The following is a 23,897-nucleotide window of genomic DNA, read 5'->3' on the forward strand; positions in this document are numbered from 1 at the left end:
GAGAAGAGCTGAGAGAGGAGAGGGATGAGCGCAAAGTGGAATCAAAAGCTGGTAAGTTAATAGAGTGCAGGTCTCTGCAGAAATGAGAGGTAGATGGAGGTGGAGAAGGGGAGAAGTGAGAGAGAGAAAATGAGATGATATGATGGTCAGAGAGAGGAAAGAGGGAGATCGAGAAATCAGAGAGAAATTTTTTTTTTATTGAAAACCAGGTCTTGACAGTAGCCATCCAGTGAGGCAATGTATTTGTATTTGCTCTATTGGAATCATAAATGCACTTTTGCAATTTTCTAAATACTGGTGTCTTCCTCCTTCATTATATACTATTTATTTGGGGATTGGGGATTTTCCCTATATGAATTTGTAATTATAATGCGAGTTTCAATGGAAGGTGATTCTTTCTTTAAGGATTCAGAGACCATACCATGCATTTTTTAATTTATTTGAATTGATGTTTCTTTAAAATCCTTTTCTTTTCTTCATATTTTTATATTATGTTTAGTTCTGTGATTATTCCCTACATATCTTTTGAGTGAGCTTTGGATTATACAATATTTAACACATAAACAACAGCAACTGTTCATATTCTGTAGTTAGAATTGTTTGTCTGATTGTATGATTTGTGCATGATATTACCTAAGTGACAGTGAACTCTGCTTTATCATATCAAAAAACAGTAAAATATCCTACTTTTTTGTTTGGTGTAACTCACAGAAGATTATATTTTTCCCAGTATTTCCATATTTGAAAAGCCTTCAGCATTGCTAACAAAATTACAAAAAAACCGATAACTGGTAGTTTAGGCGAAGGCAGCAGGAAGGTTATTTTTGTAACTTTGCTAATCATTAATAAAGCCGAACAATGCAGAATACAGACCGTAATGTGATGATTGAATTGATTTTGTGATACATTTTTTGCACTGCACTGCAAGATTCCTGTGAGTGCCTGTCTTGTGCATCGTCACGCTTCATCACCTGTGACAGTGTGCCCAGCTTAATGTATGGACTTATCATGACTGTCTTTCCCTCTCATCCTTATAATCATAAATAAATAATTAGGGTAGCATTCAACAGATGTGGAAGGTTACATTTGAGCATGTTAATCAATAAAAAGGTCATCTTCATTAAAAAAAATTAGCATGGGAAGCAAACATGCCAAATCTTCAATTCTAATAGCTTCACGGCCAGTCCCTTGCCTTTTTAGCCATTGCTGCTACTTTTTTGGTTCTTGATCTTGAGTGTATTATCACTCTTCTCATTCTTCTCTAGGGATTATAGACATTAATAAAACATATTTGCAGAAAGTATGTCAATGAGGCTGTTCTGTTATTGTATTTATTGCCATTTAAGTACTTGGAGTACTTTGGCCAGTAGTAAGGACATTTTGTCTTGGTCTCTGTTATATACATACACACACATTATATATAGATATATCGATATATAGATATATAGAGATATATAGATATATATATAGAGAGAGAGAGCCCAACCCTAGTGCTAGTGCATTGCCACAAATAAAATGTATTGATAAAAAAGAGGGGTAAACAATGCCCACTTACAAAAGATAGGAAAATGTAATTCATGTAAAGGTATCTATAAACAGTGTTGCTGCATATAAACATTGTCAACTGGAGAATCACCCGGTAGTTTGCTGATGGTTTGCTGTTCGCTGAGAAAGCATCTTATGTTCCGTGTGCTATTAAAGGCCCCTCCTGCTCCGTGGACTGCTGTTAAGGCTGCTGGAGTCCTCCGAACTCAACAGTCCGTGACAACGTTGCCCGATGTAACCGACAGCATACAAGGAAGCACAGGTTTAAATGTAACAAACCAGCACTCTCACAGCTTACAGGGATTCCCTCAGCATTCAACTCTCGTCCTCTAGGTAGCGCGATGACATCAGTCCCTACGCGTTTCATCAGCCGACTTCCTCAGGGGATACTGGGTGATGTGCTGTATGGGATTTTATAGAAAAAAAAAACAACTGAATTTCACTGGTCAGCAGCAGAAAGTAATTGGAAGTAATTGACAAAAAGGGAACACTCTGAAGAACTTAAAATTGATCTATATGTACAGTATATAACAATAGATAATTCAGGTAATAAACCTGTGGATTGTTAAAAATGTGCTCTTTAACCACTTGCCCAATTCCAACAATCCTTATAATAATAAAAGAATTAACCATACCTCAAAACAGAAAAAATATATACCACTAATAGAAAAATAGTATTCCATAACATCTATAAAAAAATAAAAATATAAAATGACAAGTGTAAAAAAATCACAATTTTGTTAAAAAGTTAAAAATGATAAATGATAATGTATATACAGTACATCAAACTAACACTGAGAGAAACTGACCAAAAACCAAGGAATAAATGAACAGAATGATTATGATGGGTGTGTATATTATGAGGAAATACTGTGGATAAGGGTGAGGCATGAGAATGAAAATGGGGAGAGAAGGAATAAAGGAAAAGGGGAGAGAAGTAAAGAAAAATAGGTGAGGGGGAAAGGGGGGAAGGGAGGGATGTGATGGGGGGGGGAATGGGAGGAAAAGAAGGGAGGTAAAAGATTATGGGTAGGACACTGAATTAGTATAGGGCAAGGAAGGGTAAAAAAGAATGATAAATGTGAGGTGAAAAATGGAATTGACAATAAATAAATCTAAACTATAGTACTGATATCAAGATGTTCATTTAGACCATGGGGCACAAGAGGATTTAATTTAAAGATCCAACAGCTTTCCTTCCTAGAAAGCAACTTGAATCTCTCACCAGCAAGCATGGATGGTGGTATAACTTCCAGACCCATTATTTTTAGGCCCTCTGTTTTTTTGTCACGCACCAATGAAAAATGTTTGGATACGTAATGGTTTGTGACGCAATTAACGATGTTCCATCTATGTTCCAAAAAACGTGTACTTAGTGGCCTGGTTGTCATCCCTACATAATGTAGGCCACAACCACAGGTCAGTAAGTACACGACATAGATAGTGATGCAATTGACAAATCCCTTAAAAGAGGGAAACCAGGAAGAGAGGAATGAAATTCCTTCTTACAGTTCATAAACGTGCAAGTGATGCACCTCCCACGACCGCATTTAAACTTACCAGCTGGTTTAGAGGCCATTTTAGAATCTGACCTAAGTTTAGTAGGGGCAAGAACATTCTTAGTACTGTTAGCCTTTCTATAAACAATAGAAGGTCTATCTTCTAAACTGTCAAGAAGAAACGGACCCCCATTAGAACAGACCAATGCTTCCTAATGATGGCTTCTAAAGATCGAGAGGAATGGCTATATTTTGTAGAAAATACTACACGACCACTAAGGAAATCCTCCTTATTTTTAGCTTTACAGAACCTTCTATTTCTGGAATCCAGGAGGAGATCTTTCCTCTTTGACTTGCTGCCCCAGAAAAGGAATCCTCGACAAGGGACTTGTCAGAACCCTTGGATAGGAACCTTTCCTTAAGCAATTCTGACTGTACCAGAAAATCAAGCTCAGTGGAGCAGTTACGACGTAGCCTGGGAAGTGATTCTTCCTGGATACAGCAGCCTCTTTCACCTGCATTTTGGCATTACAGCACATTGGAGTGCAGTTGGACATATATTTTTTCTACGCCTCCTGGACATATGATTACTGAAACTTTGTTTCTCCACCAGCTTTGATCTAGCACGATGTTCACAGCAGGCTCTACCTCGATGCGCTGTGACGTCTCCTACCAGGCTCAGCAAACACACCAGTTCTTTTCTCCTCACTGCTCCGGTTTCGCACCAAAAACAGGCAAGGGATGTGTGTAGATGCTGTGCTAAGGGTGCTCACAAGTCATAGGTGTCTCACCCTACGCATTTTACCAGACTGTGGATTCATCAGGGGTATGATTACTGCTTCAAAGAGCATCATTATATAGTTGTCACATATGCAAATTATGTTCATTCCTTGTTGACAATTTTTTTAGCTTCATTAAACTTTGCAGTTCTTTTTTGTTTTCACCTATATGCTTTTATTTTATTACTTATGTCCAGTACAATTTGTGAGTTTGTTCAAGGAATACATTTCGTTAAGCACTTGGATATCATTTATTGTGTATCCATGTTAAGATTCCTTCACCATATTATATGTAACAAACAATTTACACAAGAATAAATAACTTGTGTCTCTATAACATATACATATGTGTATATAATTGACACATTGATGAAAAGTTAAAAGATATTCATTTTGCCATATTTGTGGGTTTAGAGTGTCAGCTCTTGGACCCTTTGGTTGCACATGAAATGTATGTGATTGTGCAACAATAAAGTATTTATGTGTATTTTACCTTCCCAGGAGTGCTAACCAGTGGAGATTCACAGGCTATGAGTTTCAAGGGGGGTTTTGCGGAAAAAGTGTTGTCACATTGTGTTTAGGTAGACAAGGCCCAGAGTTGCTGGCCACCTCGAAACTGTAACCGGGAATCAAGTCAGATTCCAGGGGACATATAGGCACAGACCTCTGGTCAAAATCCTCCTTTGAAAACAGTTACGTGACTCACCGCCAAGTTCCCTGCTTCAGCACAGACCAGAAAGGTAAAAGGGGCATAGAGATGTAAGGTGTCCCTGACACAGTCAAGAGGTCCCTAGGTTAAGGGGGATGCCCAGATCACTCTGAAACCAATATAGGGGTTCAGGGGGTACTCCAGTTATATATAAGACTGTGAGGTTTTGTTACAGTCTAAAAGTCAGCTTTTGCAGAGTGTGAGGCATATGGCTAGTGGGACTAAAAAGTACAAGTTTTCATTCTATCCCTCATCACCAAAAAGACTTATTTTAGCAGCATAAAAGTGTAAGGTATATTTTATTAAACAAAGTGTGTTAAGTACATGTATGCTTTGTGCACAGTAAAATGAGGCACAGGGATGAAAAGTGTTCCTGTAGATGTGGGGATCCCTAGGTAACATAGGGGTACCACAGTTAGTGCCAAGTTGTCCCAGAACCGGTATTGGGATGTGGGTTATGGAAGTACCTGTAAAATAAAGGAAAATCTGACGTGTTTGTGTGCGTTTAGGAACCCCAAGGTTTATACTTTATTAAAGTAAGGTTCAGAGGGTGTTATACAGTATGTATAAAAATCCATGCATAGGAGACATGATGTGTATACCTAGCCTTCTGGCTTCAAAGGGAATCCAGGATGTGGAGGTGGGAGAACCATTTGGTGAGCAGGAAAAGGCCAGGTGTCAGTTCAAGAGAACAGAGGGCACCCCACTGGGGTCCTGATTGTGACACTAGACTTAGCGGAGCCGGCAAGGGGTTCGTGGGGGGGGAAAGGGAGAAGGGGGGAGGGGGGATGGGGGGGGGGGGGATGGGGACAGGGGGGGGGAAGGCGAAGTTGCTGCTTGTGGAAATATTTCACATTGGCTGATTCATTTTTCCAGCCCACACATTTTTTTCAAACTGGCTCAACACGCCCCTGCCTCTGACATCAACCAGGTGAGCCATGCTCTGATTGGCTACTGAGAAATTTCTCACTCTTCTGATTGGGCTGTAGGTTTATGTGAATGAAAGAGAGGTTTTAAAAACCCTTAAGCAGCTCTGATTTTCAGTTTCTTAGTGTGTCTAAGTGTCCTAAGTTTCTCTAAAGTTTTCTAAGATTCTAAGCAGCAAGCAAGTGTGTTTTCTCATGCTTATTATAATCCACTGTGTGTACGTCTGTTTCAATGGAATAAATGACAATTTGTTTTACTTCTTGGTTTTGCTCAGTGATATGATCCCGGTATAAAGGTGTAATTGCCTGGTCTCCCGTGACACCCAAAGGTTTTTTTTTCTTTTTTCTTTTTTCTTTCACAAGTTGTGGGGTAGACTCTGGTCACAGCATCAGTCCCTTGTGTGGGTCACCGTCTGTCGCAGTCCTCCCAGTCAAACTGTGGCATTGTGGCTTTCTCCAGTGCAGTGTAGTTTTCCTGCCTGGATGTGTAGCCCTTTAATTCTGGTCACTTCTGCACATGTTTTGTTGCTCAGACTGTTGCAGGAACTTATGCAGGCAAAAGCACAAAGACATTTCACAGGCAGTCTCCGGGGCCCCTTTGAACTTCAAGGGCCACCACATCCCAACTTCTGACACCATATGTAAGAAATGTGTGCAGAGGTATGCAATGAAGACCGTTTTTAAGGTGAAATTAAAATAAGGCTTTTTTGCCTGTTCATTTAAACAATACCGCAAACAAAAAAACATACATAAAACAATAAACACCTATCCCTGTGTAAGGGCTAACTTACTTCCCCATTCCCTCTCTGCCAGGCTTGGAGGGGAAAAGCACCTTACCCACGTATCACCCCATAGTACCTTAACACAGGTGGCCCTTCAGGTCAGTGGTGTCCGGGTAGGTGTCTGCTTGAGGGTCCAGGCATAGAGGTCTGGTCCCCTTTTGTCTTGCTCTCAGAACACAGCCCTCCTTTTCCTTATAGCAGCTCCACTGTGAGTCAAGGAATCTCTTTCCTGTTGCTCAGATCATGCTTTTTCTAAAAGTCCTAATCAGCCAGGTGGAGTCTGGTTGATTGCCTGTATGCAATTAACCAGCACACTGCTGGATTTAGAGACAGTTTCTCCAACATTGATAAGTCTCGGTTACAAGGTGCTTTAACGGTCCCTTTTTATTGTTGCTGATTCTTCTAAGAATAAGTGTCTTTAGGTTCTCTACCCCATATAATTATATGTACCTCCTCTCTCACTGTTTCCCCATATTTCATTAGTGCTGTACCTGCACTGGAAACATTAAGCTACTTATCACATAGGTAGTATGGCATAATATAGAAAGCTGATGGTAGAAGGAGAAACCCAGGCGCTACCTCTAAATATGATGTGGATAGGGAAATACAAATAAATAAAATTACCACCTTAAAAGTTCATAAGGTCTCCCTCCGCTTCTTGGTCTCTTCCTGTGTCTCAAAAAACCCCAAAAGGATCTATCCAGGATCCTTAGTGGTGTAGGGATACAGAAAGAAAAAATGGGGGAGCACAGGTTGAGGGGTAGATAGAAATAACAAATTTGGGTCTGGTGTATTAGTCCCTGAAACAATGGACGTAGGGGTGTTATAGTGTATAATATAATAAACACTTACACGGCCTTGTGCAAATGCTGTCGCATCAAGGTTTCTTTAGATCTTCTCTTCTTCTCTTGTATCTTGTTTCTTCCTTCTCCGTCTGTTCACTCCTGCTTCCCGTTCTTTAGTGCAGTGTAACCCTTGGAATAAACAAATTGATAGATTGAAAAAATGGGAGGTGGTAAATAGACAAAACGCAGGTTCTGATATAAAAAGCAGAAAAGACTGCAAACACTCACACGGACAAGTGTGAGTGCAGTCTTGAGGGAGGTTTCTTTGTCCCCTGCAAACACAGAGGTCCCTCAGAGAGGAACTTTTTATTGTACTGAATATACAGTGGAAAATAAGAATTGAAAAGGGGGGGGGGGAATACTATTACTCACACGGCCATCTGAACCAAATTTGTTATTTCTATCTACCCCTCAACCTGTGCTCCCCCATTTTTTCTTTCTGTAATATAGAAAGCTGTCATGATCATGATATTCAGATGTTTGTAAGAATAGCAATAAGAAAAAACAGATGTACCTTAATAAGAATACCACTGCTACTGGGTTTTGGACAATTCTAACATATAGTTCTTTTAGCTGTGGTTACAATGTTTTTTTTTTTTCTAAAACCAAGAGACAGAAAGGATACATTAAAATATATTATGAATGCAATCAATGCTCACAGTAAATAGGATGCATATAAAGGATGAAAACTTGTCATTACCATCACGTTTCATCTAAGGCTACGCTTATAGTGCCGGCGACGGTGACGTGACGGTCAGGCTACGGTCGCAGGAAAAATCAAATAGAGATGACTTACAGCAATCGCAACCAAACCGTCGCTCCATCGCGCCGCGCTTACTATAAGCGCACACGATGGCGGAAATGCATTTGTTTTGCCGCGACATCGCGTCGCTGTCGCCCGCACTATAAGCGCAGCTTTAGATAGGTGTCCACAACATTTTTGTAGTTTTAAAGAAATGTTTACGTTATTTTTCACCAGATTCTACCCAAACCTTTACATTGCAAACAGACATTCAATCACAACGTAACTTGAGCTAATATTAAAATATCCTATTTCTTGCTCCATAAAAGTTAACTTATCTAAATCTCTTACTAGGGCTTTATACGGTAGCGGGTAGATCAGAGATTGCCTGTAATGTACAGTTTAACACTTCTTTAAATGTGATTTTCCACAAACACTGATCATGTAATTAAAAATGTAATAACATTAAATTAGTCAAACAATTCTATCTTTCTTCCTCTTGTTATTTTACCCTAGATCTCTCTCACTTTCATTTAACCCAGAAGAGAATTGCTGCTGTAAAATATCACTCCCATTAAATTGGATAAAAATGTGTAAGAAATGAATAAAAGGTTAAATTAAAAACCTATATTGTGCGTGAAAACAAATTATCAACATTTCGGTCATCAGATTACATTCCTGCGTGGGAAATGCTGGTCATTTGTTTTCATGCATAATATAATTTTTTGATTTTACGTTTTGCCTGCTGTGTTAATTTTTATACTGTAATGTTTGAATTCCTTCTCAGTTCTTCATTTAGCGGCACCCTAGGGTTAGCACTGTTTGTTCTAATGCAAAGTTAAATAAGGAACATAATATTGCTCAAAGACAGTACTTATTTCTGTTAAGGAACTCAATGTATCCAAGTATTGTACCAAGGCAAAGAATGGTTTGCCATGATGAACTGATTTTTCCTATCTGTTTCTTAGCCAGAGGGATTTTATACTGCATTAACGTACAATTGGCACATTTTTTACACAAAAAAGGGAGTGACATAATTCACATAGCTAGAGAGATTAATATACCCTTAATATAATATGATACAATAATATAATGTCATGTAGTAAAATAATAGACACCAGCTATTTTTCTTTATTTTACGTCCTATGTTTTTTTAACATGAGCACAATGTTATTATTTTGGTCTGTAACCTACCGTAGATGTTACTTCCAAAGGCTTGAAGATACATTGAAGGCAAGGTCTACAAAAATCAGAGCACCTACTCACTAGGAAACCTAACATTCCTCTAAAAAGAATCCTTAGTTGTGAAAGCCTTCATCAGGAGTTGTGATTACAATCGTTAGATTGTGATGAAATGTTTCTCCTGATGAAGACTTTCATACCTAATGATTTTCTTTAGAGAAAGGTTAGGTTTCCTAGTGACTAGTTGCATTTCGCACACAGGAGAAAGTCACTCACGGTTTTAAGGAAACCTCTGATACATATATATATATATATATATAATGTGCTACCTAAACATATTCTTTGCTCATAATGTGTTCTGGTAGCATACATAAATGGCAGTGAGGATGGGATTATCAGGGCAAGTATTATGCTTTGATTATTGGAAAGTTCTACACATCTGCTTTTCTGTCGGCTTCATTATAGTCTTCTTTATAATACAAAGAATATGACTAGGAAAAAGCACAGTCATCTTTCATTGTATATGCTCTCTGTGTATAAAGTACTGGTGCTGGGTAGACCTTGGAAGAAAGTAGGAGTAGAAAGGGTACTGAAGATACAGTAAGTGGGAACAACATGTGAAGGCAGTAGAAAACAAATGGTCTGGTTTATAAAGTGAATACTCACAAATAAGGAAAGCTACTGAATGCCACTGATGACACATAGGAGTGGCATGGAAGAATCAAACAACTCAAAGAGCAAGTAGAAGGCCAGTCAATATTGAATTGTAATAACCAAACCAGGACATTTCAGATTAAACAGGCAATTTTTTCATCTGATATATAAAAATAGGGAACTTGCACATGTAGCTGTCTACAGTGACATCAGGATGCCTCACAACAAAGCTAGGGAAGCCCCCAATAGTGATACTGTATACCAGATTGCCTACGATCCAGGATAAGAGATAAAATGCTGGTCAAATATTGATTGGCTTATGAACGCTTATAGCATAGGCCCCTCTGTCTTTATGTTTCCTGTTTCAGTCTAGTCTTGGCCTTTGTTTTGTTTCCTATAATCTGCTTCTTGCTTGTACCCTGTTCTCTGACCTGACCTCTGTTTGCCTGTACCACGTTTAAGTTGTAGTTGAATTAAAGGTCTTTGCCTGTATTTTGACTTGTCTCTGCCTGTTCCTTGTCTCAGCCCAATTCCTTGTCTCAGCCCTGTTCCATGTCTCAGCCCTGTTCCTTGTATCAGCCATGTTCCTTGTCTCAGCCCAATTCCTTGTCTCAGCCCTGTTCCATGTCTCAGCCCTGTTCCATGTCTCAGCCCTGTTCCTTGTCTCAGTCCTGTTTCTTGTCTCAGCCATGTTCCTTGTCTCAGCCCTGTTCCCTATCCCAGCCAGGTTCCTTGTACAAGTTCTGTTGTCGTGCCCCAGTCCTGTTGTCGTGCCCCAGTCCTGTTGTCGTGCCCCAGTCCTGTTGTCGTGCCCCAGTCCTGTTGTCGTGCCCCAGTCCTGTTCCTGTTTATGAGTCCTGTTCCCACCTCTTCGCTGCCTGTCTCCGACCTCTACCTGTGGCTACTTCGCTGCCTGCCCTGACCTCTGTGAGTGACACTGACGATGCCTCTTCGCTGCCTGCCTATGATCTCTGCCCATGACCCCGACAACGCTACTTTGCTGCCTGCCCCGGATCCCTGCCTATAACCCATCTACGTCAACTGAGGTTCATCATGCACCTGACACCGTAGGGTCCGTGACACTGCAGCACATTTAGACATTGTGCTAACTTGCATATTTTTAATAGCATGGCTGCTTATTTATGTATAAAAACACACACAGTCTCAGCAAACTCAAAACTCAAGCCCACTCTATCTATCTTCTTCCCTGTCCGTCTCTTAGGGAGTTTCCATCAGTGTCAATGTTATGGCTTAGCCACGAACTACACTACACTACCGACACGCTTTATTGCGCATCGGCCAGATCCGCAAGCCGGGAGATTTCCCGGCTTGCTAGTGGCCGCCCCTCGGCGTGCCGCGCGTCATAGACGCGCGGTCACGCGTCTTCGGGAGCCTGCGCCCCCTGCACGCGCGTCCAGTGCTCCCCGAGGGAGCCCTGGTGTCCCGCGATGTGGGGGACGGCGGCAGGGGGTTCCGGGGGACCCGGCGGACCCGGCAGCGGTAGGGAGAGCGCCCCGATCGGAGGGCGCTCTTCCGCTGCTTCGGCGCGCGCCCGTCACCCTCGGGCGCGCGCCAGGCTACTGCTGCGGCCAAGAACGGGCAAATGCTCGAATAAACTTGGCTGCAGCAGTAGGTTCCCTCAAGATCAATATCCAGGTACTATATAGTTGATTTCTAAAAAAGGCATTCTGCTTCAGAGAAAACAGGGTGCCTATCAGCAGCTTCTCCGATTAGGTCCCAGGGCTACTGCCACTGCAGCCCCTATAGGACATACTGTAGGCTTCATCTGTTGGAAGCTGTGAGCTTCTGTGGTATCATGGCTACGTACACTAGCTAGAGTGGAAACTTTCTCTGACTACAAAATAACAAACAGGGACAGGACTCTATACATTATTTTCAGTATACACTGTACATGTTTACAGTACAAAAAGAAAAAATAGTGTGGCACTATCAGTGAGAATGGATATTTATTAATGTTAAATACCTTGTGCAAAAAATGATAAATAGGAAAATTATATATGTATAAAGTAATGCATATCTGTATGTCCAAAAAAAATTGTATCCCATGTCAGGCAAATATAACCTTGTAGAAAAGGAAGTCTTGAAGACCGATACTTATAGAAAGAAACTAAAACCTTTTTGATTCTGCAGCCAGAGTCCCCAGGGTTTCCAAACCCTTATTCAACAGATGCAAGAAAAGAATGGCTCCAGGCGCATGAATCGCAGTTTCAGAAATGGAAGAAAAGAGAAAAAAGTGTAATAATGTTATAACAGTGTGAATGTAATGCTGAGAGATGCATTCACGTTTTACTCCTTAACAAATAAAGCCTTAAATGCTGTTCTTTTTCTCTATCCCTTCCAGCGGTGCGCAAACTGGGGGGTGAGATGTTTTGGGGGGGCGCGGGCGGTTGCAGAAGTCCCGCACTCTTCCCCAAGGCATTTAAATTAAATGCCGGGGGACCGCGCGAGGCCTCTGCAACCTCTACATAACGGGATTCAACCGGCTTCAGGACGCGTGACCATGGCAACGCGGCGTCAAATGATGCCGCTGGGTCATGTGACATCACGGTTGCCCTGGTAACGTGCCGTGAAATGATGCTGCGGGTCACGTGACGTTACAAGACCCAGCGGTGCCATTTGACACTGCGCAAGGTAAGGAGGGGGACAGGCAACCGAGGAGGTAAGGCAGGGGGAGGCGCCACAAAAAACTTTGCGCGTCCCTGCCTTATACTATACAGCTTGCAAGTTCTTTCCTGCGTATAATTAGGCTACTGCTGTTATACCAATAGGGCTCATCCTTACAGTAGGGTATATTATCTATTGACATTAGCGCTAGTATACATCACCTTCTTTTGTTTTCTATCGAGTAATTGTTGTTTACTGTGCAGTTATATTCAAATAATATGGTGCATGGATGTTTGAGAAAACCTGTCTTTTCTTTCCTCAAGAAGGTGGAGGAAACTGTTGGAGGAAATACTTGAATTACTTATTATACGGCACTGTATGCATTTGAAGACACACAAGGTACAGCATACTACACTATGTACCTGATCAGGTGTATTCTGTGGCTATGAGGAGCGGGACGCACTCAGCGAATCTCCACATGATCCTAACTAGCAATATATAGTACAGGACAGTATAAATGTTAACACAGGTAACACTAAAACATGCACCTTCTGTTTACTTAACCTAACCATGTGTGTCTTTGTTTGCCCTAAGCTGCAGCTGCGTCTTATTGCTCAGAAGCACGATGGGTGGGGGAGGGTAATAACATGTTTTTTTATGGGTTTTTGTTAAGACAAGGCCAGTGATAGTATAAATATTAATGCGCAGTACACACTAAAATCTGCCAACATACTGTAGCAAAAAACTGCACCCACAGTACTGTACACACCGTAATCTCCCACAGAGCGATCACTGAGTGGTATCCAGATGGACCTTAGCAGCAAAATATGCGTTTCCGGATGACCCCGTTCAGGGCTGGCAGGATTAATGCATGGGCACGTGGAGGGATTCATATGCCCAGCCCTACTCACATAAATGTGCAGTGTATCCGGGAGTGTGCCTACAGAATATATGGAGACACAATTTTAACTGACACTTAAACCAATAGCACTGACACTAAACCTATGGCACTGACACTAAACCCATGGCACTGACACTAAACCCATGGCACTGACACTAAACCCATGGCACTGACACTAAACCAATGGCACTGACACTAAACCCATGGCACTGACACTAAACCCATGGCACTGACACTTACTTGCCACCGGTGACAGTAGGAGTAACCCATACACAATTTATACACACACCTGTCGGGGTCATCACGGTGGTGGAGCACCAGCACATGCGCTGTGCATAAGGGTTCTGCTGCTGCGAGGGTGGTGGGTACACATACTGTGAGGGCTATTGGTGCATGTAATGCGAGGGCTGTGGGTGCACATACTACGAAGGCTGTGGGTGCATAAACTTGGTGTTTCCATTGTAGCAGATAATGATAGATGTGCTGGGTGTGCTGTGTTGTCTGTTGGGGATGCAGGCACTGTGAATACAGCGGGGTACGTGAGATCGGCAGGTACTGTGGTGTCTGCTTGGGATACAGGTACTAAAGTGTTTGCTTGGATTACAGTTACTACGGTGTTTGCTCTGGATACAGGTACTGTGACTACAGCGGGGTATGCAGGTTGTGTGCTTTCTGCCATACAGGGGGTATTGTAGAAATTACCCCGACCTTAGCCATGGTGCCAGTGTTGTGTGACGTTCAGGGTTTCTAGACATTTCTAGAAATTCCACGGGACATTGTTACATTGTATATTGTACAGAAATATGTGTTAAGTTTTTGTGCAGTTCAACGTGGGTCTGGACAAAGATATTCAGTGCGCCATATGCCAGGCACATACTGAATTGCATTTACATAAACAAACCACACAAATATTTCATCCGGCGGACCGTCGCTGGCCCGCAGCCGAGTCGCGGTGAACAAAGTGTTCATGCGGCTATGATCTTGCGCCTTGTCATGGTACGAAAACAGTAAGTCTGGCTACATCTGTACACTTTTATACTAAATAGAATTATAGAAAACCACTGAGTCTACAGCTGGAATGACATGGTTCCAGCATTTATCATAACGATGAATAAGTCTGAAAATACTGTCCCTGGGAGGCTTACTTGAGGTATCGCCAAAAATCTTTTTCCAGTTTGTAATTAAGCACATAAACATATTTTCTGTTCACAGTTCAATAAAATATGGTGTCTTATTCACAAACGTCTGAAAGGTTTTCAGGCGATTAAAACACCTCTTGCTTCTGAAAAAGCTATTTGCAGGTGCAAGGTAAAGAATCTAAACCAGGCAGAGTTAGCTCATTTCTTACATACATTTCCAGGCTGAATCACTTCATTATTTCCCATGTTTCTGTGAATATACTCGGGGTAAATCTAGATACTGCATATTAAATGTTATTTGAAATATCTATGTTTCTGGCTACACAATAACTAATGAAGCACAATTTATTTTGCAACATTTATAAGGTTTGGTGAGGGTAATTATGTCCCAGGTTACAAAAGGTCCCAGTTCTGGAGCTTATGAAACATATTTAGTTCTTGAATAATATATTTACCTGTGAGGCTCTTGTTTAAAGATTATGAAAGATTTCTATGGTGTGGTTTGCTATAGCTACTAAAGCTTTACATTTCACCAATCAAACCAAATCTGCCCCAAGTCATTAAAGCATTCACTGTTAAGGAAGCAATTGTGTTCTTGTAATATGCTATAGAATGACCACCATTATTAGAAAAAAGTTTGCTAGTTGGAATCTTGTGTCTTTTTTGTTTCAGAACACTCAACACTCAATCATCAACTGGTGTCTGAAAATGAAGGCCCATATTTACAAAGCACTACTTGAATGGTCCGTAGGGTGTCTTCCTGTACTGGTGTCTTATGGATTAGCACCATTTAATAAACATGGGCCTATGCGTAGATGTGGTGTATAGCAATACATCAATAACTAACCCAGTTTTCTTACAGGTAATTCACTACTCAATGTATTTTTTTTTAAATGATAGCACACCATAGCCATTAACAAAATGTAAAGAAATCAGCATCTGACAGGTCATTTTCCCTCTGACTCAGAGGCTATTTTTCTACAGAATACATATTCAGTCCTCATATTGGCCTTTAAGGCCTTATAAAGTCTCCACTATTTTTCTCATTCTCTATTTTTTCCTAGGGAGTGTGACCTAAACGTGCAGCAGGGGTTGTAGCTGAGCTGGGAAATTTATTGACACACATTTGTTTCTTGTCCAGTTTCTGTTTCTTGTCCAGTTTCCCTTCCATCCATCATTCCATATTAATGATAGATTTACATCTTTATCTTCCTAAATCACCCCTCTCTTAAAACCCTGATAGGCCTTTTATTTTAAGGTTGCTGGATAGAGAATTCTCAGATTTTTCAATTAATTATTTTTCTGTCGAAACTATAGATCCAAAAAGTTGGCACATACAAAGTACGTATAAAGTAAGATTATAGTTGAGATATAGAACTTGAAGAAAACTAAATGCATAGCCAGTAAACCTACCCACAGTATATATATATATATATATATATATATATATATATATATATATATATATTCTAAAACTTTTAATAACTGGCAAAAAGCCTTTTTATTTATGCAAATGTTTTAGTAGAAAAGGACACTTCAATGTTGTGTTTTTTTAGTTAAACACATCAATATTATATTATATTGGAAGCATATACAGTAAACATTTTAGTGTTATAAGTTGTTTTTATATATGATGACCAATTCAGTTCATCGTGCGTATGAAGGATGTAGATTTGTGGTTGTCCTTTTTGTCTTCACGTTACTCTTTGCCCTTTCTAGTGGCTGCTGGTTAGCAAAAAAAATAAAATGTGGTCGGTGGAAATTCAAAAATAAGATATGCTGGGCCCTCAACGAATCTCATTGTAGATGGCGATCAGCCTGCAAATATAGGCAGGAATGTTCAAAGTGCGGGTGTAATCATTCAGCCTGGCGTTGTGCACGCAGGGGTGAAGTGGAAAGTCTGCAGTTGAATAGCCAGGATTTCAAAGTGACGACACCAGTGACAATAGAAGCGATGGAGTATTGGCTAAAATTGTTTTTTCGTTATAGAAATGTTCTAAGTAATACGTTAAAGAAAGATCTATTGTTGGAAAGAATTGTAGGCACCTTTTTGAAGAAGCATTTTAACATTTTTAAAGAATCCCTATTTGGTGTGGTAACTAAAAAGGAACCTGGTACAGTACTTTTGTTTAAGTCACAATTTGTCTTACCTAAGTGGTTTGTCGGTTTAAGTTGTTTGTCATGTGTCATGCGCAACTTTTGAACAGGCTGTTTGTCTAATTAGAGAATGCGGTAAAAGTGCTATTTAGCCAGAGCAGATATTGAGGCGGCCTTTAGATCCTCACCTTTTCATCCTTTATGTTTTCATTTGCTGGGTTTGTAAGTTTGACAGTTTTTTATTTCCTTGACAAATGTTTGCATATGGGTTGCTCTTTATCTTATATTACACTATTTTGATGATTTCTTATGTGTTGATCCTGCCAAGAGTGATATTTGCTTCAGGTTATTAAAATCCTTTGAATGGTAGTCAGATCCATTTGGAGTACCTTTGGCTAGAAAAAAAATGTAATTACCTTTTTAGGTATTGAAAGTGTGACTGAGCTTTTTTGAATTTAGGCTTCCTATTCAGAAAGTTAGGAAATTAAATGTGTTAATTCAGTTAGCCTTATCAGTTAATAAAAAAAAGCTGTGTGTGCTGTGCACGCGCATAGTAAGTGAAACTTCTTTGTCTTTTGTCACAGAAATTGTATTTGTGATGGTGATGTTTTTAATTCAAAATCAAAACACAATTTAAGTTCCAAAACACAAAGAAGTTTGACCGCGTGTTTTAGCTATTTATAGTAACTGAATTCCTTGGATGTGTGTGTGTCAGTCAGTGTGTGTCTCTGTGTGTGGTGTGTATGTCTCTCTCTGTGTCCTGCCCCCCTCTCCTGACTCTCTCCACCCCGGTGGAGCTGCGGACACGGGGGGCTCTGTCTGAGTCTCCCCCCCGGCAGAGCTGCATGCTTTGTGTCTTACGGCAGCCAGCCCCCCTGCGGAGGTATGTGTGTCAGTCAGTGTGTGTGTGTGTTTGTGACAGTAAGTGTGTGTGTATGTATGTGTGTCAGTCTGTGTGTATGTGTGTCAGTCTGTCAGTGTATGTGTGTGTCTTTCTCTCTGTGTGGGGTATGTCTTTCTCTGTCTGTGTACTCCCCCAACCCCCGGTGGAGCTGCGGACACGGGGGGCTCTGCCTGAGTCTCCTGAGCAGCTCTTCCCCCCCAGAGGTGCATGACCGGAGCAGCTCCCGTTCTCTTCCCCCTGGCGGAGATGTGCACACGGCGGCGTGTCCTGCTGCAGCCAGCGCACACGGCAGAGGTATGGGGTCACTGACCCTTTATAAGGAGCCTGAGCTGGGTGTATGGGGTCACTGACCCTTTATAAGGAGCCTGAGCTGTGTGTATGGGGTCACTGGTTCTTGTAAGGTCTCTTTGCTTTTCCCCTGTATGTAGGGGGTCTCCATTGTACCCCCTCCCTAGTCTCCCCCTTCCCCTCCCAGCAGGCCCCCACACTATGTTGCATTACCTGTGAGGACCCCTGTCCCAGGTTGTGTGGGTTTCGCGGCCTACCCCTCCCAGGCTTCATAGCAACCAGAGCATCCGCAGCCATCTTGAATTATCTAGGCTCTTCCCTTCTCCTTTTCTGCCTCAGCAGCCGCTCTGCGGCTGCGCAGCTCGCCTTCTCGCCCGGCCCACTAAAACGTTACCTTGGAGACCGAAGAGACACGTCTCCGCCTTGTCCTCTCAACAGATCTGCGGCGCATGCACAGTCCACAGCAATTGCTGCAGGGCAGCCATCTTTAATTTGGGCAAATAGCCCACAACCTATGCGTCTGAGATCAGATGCAGAGTAAGCGTCCGGTGTGGGGGAGCACGGAGTGGCGGCGGCGATTAAATTTTGAGCGGCGCCGCCACATGTCAGTGGGTGGGTGGGGGGAGCGGCGCTCGTCAGGAGCTGTGGCGGTGGCGAGTAAATTTTGAGCGGGTGCGGGGGAGCGGCGCCAGGGGCTAGCGCCGCCGCATGTCAGCAGCCGTGTGGGAGAGCAGCGGGCCTCGGGGAAGCAAGAGGGAGGAGAGAGGCTGAGCAGCGGCTCCTCCTCTCACAGCCCATGGCAGCGGGCGGCGGAACGGCGCCAGTTAGGAGCTGCGGCTATCGCCGCCGCATGTGAGCAACTGGGTGTGTGGGAGGGTGAGGGGTGTGTGGGAGGGTGAGGGGTGCGTGGCGATTAGGAGCGGCGCCGGCGGCTATCGCCACATGTGACAGGGGGCGTGTGAGCGGAGCGGCATCCATTACGTGACGTCACTTCCGTTTCATATTTCGCCCCCTATCTATCCAGTTTTATCCCATCAGAGGTGCCACTAAAGAAGTTTCACTTCAATATTACATTGAAACAGTTACAGTCTTTAATTGAGCATTAATATTTTGCATGTAATATTATGCCTATTGCAAGAATATTTGCTAGGCGGCTAGCAGCAGCTTCGGCAGGTGTTAAGATTCCTCATCATCACATTAGATTATCTAAGGAGCTTAAAGATGACTTGTAAATTTGGGATGTATTTTAAAGAGTTTTAATTGTAATTCTGGTATGCAGGATGATTTGATTACTATTTGCGACTTTGAGCTATTTACAACTGCGGCTAGTCATAGGATTTGGGGCCTTTAAGTAAGGACATTGGTGTGCTGAACCATTGCCTAAATTGTGGGCAGAAAAAGGTTTGACTAAGAATTTGATGCTTTTGAAGTTGTTTCCAAGTGCTGAGGCTGTAGATATTTGATGTGATTTATTAAAAAATAATAGAATTGTTATTTTTTTTGTTCCAATAATTTGGGTGTTTTGGCTATTAATAAGATTTCTGCTTCTCCTCCTCCGGTGATTCACGTTTTAAGACTTAAAGCTCAAACTTAGACAGTTGTGTGGGTTTAAGATTTGAAGACGGTTTTATTTTGGATAATAAAATTAGGTTGGTTATTGCTAAATCTAAAACTGACCAGTTGGAAGAAGGTCACTATATCTGTTTATAGGGTTTTATTATAAGGTTATTTATCCTGTCTACTTTGAGTCCTTTATTTAGATTAAAGGAACACATTTTTTGGGGTTCATAAAGATTGTTATTCTTCATCAGAATTAAAATGTATTAACATTTTCAAGTTACAGTATGTTTATTACGGTTGGGTTTTAATGCTGCGGATTATGGTTCGCACTCATTTTTAATACGGCAGCGACTGAAGCAGCGAGATTGGGTTTAGGCGAACATGTAATAATAAGAAAGTCATCTGGACCTTGGAACATTCCTTTGGTCAGTGGGTGGGTAAACACGCCTTAATTGGTCCTTATAGCTCTCAAGTGGGCGTGGAGGTCAGAGGTACCGTTCTTTGGTTGGGCCGTAAAGGTTTAAGATGGGGAGAATTTCCCCCCTGTTTGTTAGCCAAACAGCATACTGTAGGTTTTAGTGATCCGGAGTCTTAGTTATTCATGCGGGTGGGAACGTTTTGGGGAATTTATCGATGTTGAAGTTACTGCATCAATGAAAAGAGATTTGGCGTAGATGTCTCTGCTGTTTTGCAATTTCTTGGACATTTGATCCGAGGTAGCAACTCACATTAATCAGATTATTTTTTAAGAATTTAAAACCTCTCGAGAGATTTAGGAGAAAGCTTATCAAGGCTATGTCGATTTTTGTTCAATTTTGAAACAGTTTTTCTATTTGTCACGTGAGTTTGGAGAATGGTGGTAGAGGGCTTTACAGGAATGATTTCATTAATTAATCAGACAATGGTCCGGACATTTTTAATATTGGTATTCAAGAGAGGGGTCTTCGAGTTGTGGGGACTCTGAAGTCAATTTTATGTTTCAAATGGCTTTGTGGTGACGGTTATGTTAAAGCTTTGGTGTGATAAGTTTAAGCTCTTGGCTGGGAGGCAGATACATATTTGGTACGATATTCATATAACTAAGGTTACCTTATGGCCATAAGACTATGGTTAGTTTATAAGAAACAAGAAATAAACCCCCAAAAAGAGGAGTTCCAGAATCTCCACAAATAGGGGACGCTCTGTGGTGTGGTGTAGCGTAAAAGTATCAAAAATGTATTATAACAAAGAATACAAGCGGTGCCACCAACAAACCTTTAAAACGCTAAAACAAACATGTACAATCTAATTACCAGCAAATATGTATATGTAGCACATGTTCCCTCCCCCCTCTGGGAGATTTAGTCATGGCTATTGCTTGGTGTAGTGCAGGTTACCTGGTTGGCACAGGAGAGCTGAGGTACCTGCGATGGTGTGGGGGAAGACAGGCAGACTTTTAAGGAATCCTCTGGCTCTTATTCGTGGTGACAGCGCCTCCAGACATAGGGGGCTTCAGCAAGGCTGAAGGTGGTCCCCGCTATGACAGTCCTTACTCACAATACTCCCTCTATACAGACTGCCGCAAAGCCCAATTCATAAATGAGGATGATCTTTATTATAGCAGCCACTGCGATGTTGTTACAGCAAAGGTTTATTTGATAAGGTAGATCCCTGGCTTCTGGATGGTACTGGCCTGTTGGTAATAGTGACGTCTCTCTGGATTGAATTAGTGCCTCAGCCCATGAGGGACTGAGCAACGTCTCTCTCCCAGCCAGGAGAAGAGCTCAGAGCTCCTACCCCATGAAGGGATAGTTCGAACCCCAATCACAGACTGAAGGACCCACCCTAAGGGGCTGATCTTCATACTATAATTTAGACACTTCCTTCCTGTAGCTCAAAGAGGGAGGGCCCAGCACATGCACCACCACTCCTGCCACTCAGGAAGTCAGCACGAGGAGGGGGAACACCCCATAGGACAGCACTGTCTGTGTCTTACTAGAACTTACATGACAGGGTAGGTAGAGGGATAGATGGACTAGCCATCGCTATATTTATATAAGCAGATAAGAGACCCATAGATTTTGAGGGGTGCACGCAATCTCCCCTCAGGAAAAATGGAGTGCTGTACCTGGGTACTAAACACTAAGTGAATATACCAAACATGCGAGCAGCAGGGTAAGGGAACCATGTGAATATTGAGTAACAATTAACAGTGGATAGGTACAGTGTGTGTAAAAATCTATCAACCCTATCACATAGTAATAAAGTATGAATGTAACCGAACCCAAACTGGCTGTAAAAATGTTACAAAATGCTGGAGTTTAATGTCTCAATAGTAGCAGTAGGACTGGGATAAACCTCCGGAATTCACAGCAGTGTACTTAGTATCAATGGAGTAGCACAAATAATGGAATATGAACAAGCTCTAGAACACCATCAGATAAAGTCTAAAGGTAAACTGCCAAAAGGAAATTGTAACTGCGCAGGGTAATCATCAAAATCCCTATGTGGTGCCAGTACGCTATGCAGGGGAAACCAGGATACTGTACTCATAAGCCAAAGCGTTCAACTGTACACCCGTGGCTGCTGCATGATTAGCGTCTCTGAATCTGCATGGGCGATTGTTCTTTGATGTTAGAACGATGGCTTTGGGTTTATGCATAAGGCCATATCCAGTTTGGGCAGCAAGCTCCGGATATTTATACTGTATGGGTGACAGATAGACCTTTTTGGAATTTGAAGGGGATATTCTCAGGGGTATGGAACAGAGTTGAAAAAGGAGGGACTGGATTAAGTTCAATATCACCTGCTAAAGAGAGTAATAGTATGTGTAGAAATTTGAGTAGTTGTTTGCAAGTTGTAAATTTGTGATGCTTGTCATTAGAATGGTTGGTGTGCTGGCTTTCAGATCTCTCCAACAACATTCCATAAATAATGCAAGGCTTTTGAGTAATACAGGGTGTATGGTGATGTTAGGTGTCGGCCAGGAGGGAGGAGTTGTAGTGGATAGAGAGGGTAACATTTCCATGATGTCACAATAAAGAACAGAGTTGAGAGAAGTAGTACGTCATTATCACAGAGGTAGGTAACGTTGCATGAAGCTGTTGTGAGCCAAGTGAGAGTGTGTGCAGAGTAAACAGCAGATGTGTTCCTTTCCTTGCCAAATGTTTTGCTGCATTTGCAGTGCTAGGGTGTGTTCAGGGTTTGCATGGGGATTTGCAGGGTTGGAGGGGGAAGGAGGGGTGTGATGGTAGAGGCAGTTGTCTGCAGACAAGTGTTGGGAGAGGCTGCAGTAAATAAAGTGTACAAGGCGTTAAATGTGAAGGATAACAAGCATGGGATAAAAGTGTGGTCAGATAAGCTCACTGTTTGTTGTATTATGTAGAAGAGTTTACAGAAAGATTCAGTCCACAGTCCATCTCTAGTACACTTTAATATGCTATGCTACCCTGCTATGCTGTCCCTAAACTACAATATGATCAGATTTATACAACAGTCATGTGAACTCCCCCTTTCCCCCAGTAAATCTGCCTGTTACAAGCTGGACAATTAACAGCATACAATTAAAAAATAAAGTTTGCTATTCTTAACATACCAGAGATCATTAATACAGACAGGGTGGGGATGTTGCTTTAAAACAAGGGGTTACAGATGAATCAGTGGGTTAAACATACCAGAGATATTAGAAATCCATTTAGATTTTTGTCTCAAAAGTTGTTGTTCCAGGTTTCCTGCTTGACTACCCAGAGATAACTTTCTATGCCCCACAATTGTAAACCAAGGGATGAACCCTTGTGGGAAATAAGAAAATGACTTACTACACTAGTGAGCTGTTTGTTTCTGGATGAGTCTTTAGCAGTATTATTGATGTTACATGCATGCCCCAAGACATGCATCTTTAGCTCTTTCAATGTCATGCCCACATATACCAAGGGCATAGGGCAGCTTAATGCATAAATCCCTCCTGAATTACAGCAGTTAAAAAAAATCCTTGGTTCTATTATGTTTGGTATTACTACTATCAAAGAATCTTATAAGGGGGGTGCTATACCTGCAACACTTACAGGAACCACAGGGGTGTGTGCCCCTGATCTTTTTCTTTTGGGCCCTGGATCTACAAAAATGGTTATGCACCTTATGATCCTTAAGATCAGTTGGACTTTCTAGCTGTCGTCAATACTTTTTGATCTAATAACTGGAGATAGATCATTGTCACTCAAAGTTGGCTTATGTTTGATTATTCAAGATTACATAGTTACATAGTATGAATGAATATTAAATTAATAAAGGTGTGGCCTTTACCACCATTTCCATATACTACTGCCTGGTCTCATTATTTTAAGATTATAGGGCACTCGCATGCTGGACAGGACAATGCTTTTTGTGAAAACCAGGACCAGGTAGTGTCCATCCATGTATGTGCTGACTGTAGTCCATTGCGAAGGCCAAAAGAAGAAGCTACAGAGAGAAAGTAGAAAGCCCAAGGGAGAGAGGGGTCATCAATATGGCAGTTGATATTCCCAAGGAGAAGAACAGGGGAGTCGGAGGAATGAAAGATGGAGAGCCAGGATTGAAAGTCAGAGAGAAAGATAGAAGGGGGATGAGTAGAGGTAGGTGGGCGATAGATAACCGCCACATGGAGAGGAGAAAAAAATCATGTGCCTATCTGCAAAACATGCGTTTTTTGTTCTGGGGGAAATATCAATTGAGGCAGCTCCCTTAAAGATTCAGTACTTCCTAG

At 41.7% G+C, this 23,897-nt stretch overlaps 1 long non-coding RNA gene across 1 annotated transcript in view; it reads right to left on the bottom strand.

Moving 5' to 3' along the window:
* Nucleotides 1-1,485: 1,485 nt before the first annotated feature.
* The window catches only part of LOC142488758 (uncharacterized), a 32,328-nt gene continuing 9,916 nt past the window's right edge, over nucleotides 1,486-23,897 (bottom strand). The window contains exons 2-3 of the long non-coding RNA XR_012799639.1: nucleotides 7,093-7,214; nucleotides 1,486-1,946 (exon numbers count right to left, since the gene is read on the bottom strand). This is a non-coding gene — a long non-coding RNA (uncharacterized LOC142488758). The remainder of the gene's footprint in view (nucleotides 1,947-7,092; nucleotides 7,215-23,897) is intronic.

Source organism: Ascaphus truei, chromosome 2 (genome assembly GCF_040206685.1).
Source record: "Ascaphus truei isolate aAscTru1 chromosome 2, aAscTru1.hap1, whole genome shotgun sequence".
NCBI classification, from domain to species: Eukaryota; Metazoa; Chordata; class Amphibia; order Anura; family Ascaphidae; genus Ascaphus; species Ascaphus truei.